At 34.9% G+C, this 1,618-nt stretch overlaps 1 long non-coding RNA gene across 1 annotated transcript in view; it reads right to left on the minus strand.

Moving 5' to 3' along the window:
- Window positions 1-1,618, minus strand: part of LOC128249197 (uncharacterized) — a 16,190-nt gene that overhangs the window by 2,431 nt on the left and 12,141 nt on the right. The gene's annotated exons all lie outside the window — the stretch shown is intronic.

The raw sequence follows: 1,618 nt of genomic DNA on the forward strand, positions 1-1,618 counted from the left end.
TAAAATACTTAAAGCAACAGGCGTCAAATACAAAAGCCAAGGTCCATGCAAAAAAATTTCAAACTTCTTGCCTAATGCAAGCCCAGAGGAATCTGTTATCTCTTACACTATTTCAGTATTACGTCTGTATTGTTATGTGAGATACTGTCCTATATATTATATATTCCTTATGCTTTCCAAACCGAGTTACAGATTTTGATGTATTCGGTGTCAAAAGATTCAGTATTAATTTGGCTACAAATTAAACTTAATTTCCATTCACATATTTGCATTTCAAAAATTTAATATAATCTTTTCCATAAATTAACTATCGTAAAAATTTTATACGATGACATCACATTTTCTAAATGTGTGTGTACCTTAAAAGGTATCATCACAACACATACCTTCACTCACTCACTCTATCTCTCTTTCTCACCCTCTTTCTCTCTCACATACACACATGCAAGCACGCATGAATGCACACACACACGTCCAGTTCATATAGACATACATACATCTTTCACTCTCTTTCTCTGTTCTTTTTGGTTTCTCTTCTTTTAATTTCTGCTCTCTTCAAATTTTTATGGATACAACTGCTTACATAAAATAGGGATTAATGTATAATTTCTTTCTATGTTCATAATTATTTGTTTACAACATTGGGAAAAATATGCCACCAAAGAAAAGATGTAATCTCTCCAGAAACACGTATAAAGCAAGGAGGATTGTAGAAAACCGAAGGTGAGAGTCTGAAGAGAGAAACTAGATGAGATTTTCTCAAGATCAGCAAATGCATGTTGCAGCACTTAATGCTGGATCATTAAATCAATGTTTTAATGATTAGACAGAGTTCCAATAGACTAGCTCTTAGAAACAGACTATGTACAAATTCATTCTTCACAACTCCTGAAGCTGTTTTCAGATATGATCTATCCTATTCTTATAAAGATAATAACTCTGTCCAAATTGGTGTGCTAAATACAAATTGTCTTTTCTGTAGAGCTGTAAAATTTTCAAACAAAACAAATAGTATGTGATGCGGTCAGGTAACATTGCCAGCACTACCAGCTCCTTCTCAACCTCTTATGGATCTTCTAGAAGGCATTTCTATCCAGTCAAAGGATTTTCTGAACAATATCAGACAATACAACTCTGCAAATGACATTGTTTGGGGCATCTAAGAAGATAGATAAACATGAATTTACGACGACGTCAAAGTTCAAGGGCAAGTCTATAACCTCATTGGTTCCCTGATACCCACAAATGAACCACAGTTCCTCCAAATTTACTTTATGAGTGATGTAGGACAACAAACTCAAGGTGTCAATATTTCAGATGTTGGGTCATGTTAGACACAGTGCCAACTGCTGCAAAAATGAGTATATCCACTGACAACTTCTCAGTGCATTCAAAAATCACATAACCTCCATAGGTTAGGGCCTGAAATACTCCAAACGGACGCATAGCATGTTACTTAGTCGAATTAGCCCACCAATTACTCCACAAATGTTTTGTTGTCAATGCTGCACTTTCCCATATCACCTGCTTCAACATAACTGTAATATATTATATACTAACTATGCCATTTTAATCCCGAGCAACGCCAGGTGACTCTGCTAGCATATATATATATATA

Source organism: Octopus bimaculoides, chromosome 12 (genome assembly GCF_001194135.2).
Source record: "Octopus bimaculoides isolate UCB-OBI-ISO-001 chromosome 12, ASM119413v2, whole genome shotgun sequence".
Classification (NCBI taxonomy): Eukaryota; Metazoa; Mollusca; class Cephalopoda; order Octopoda; family Octopodidae; genus Octopus; species Octopus bimaculoides.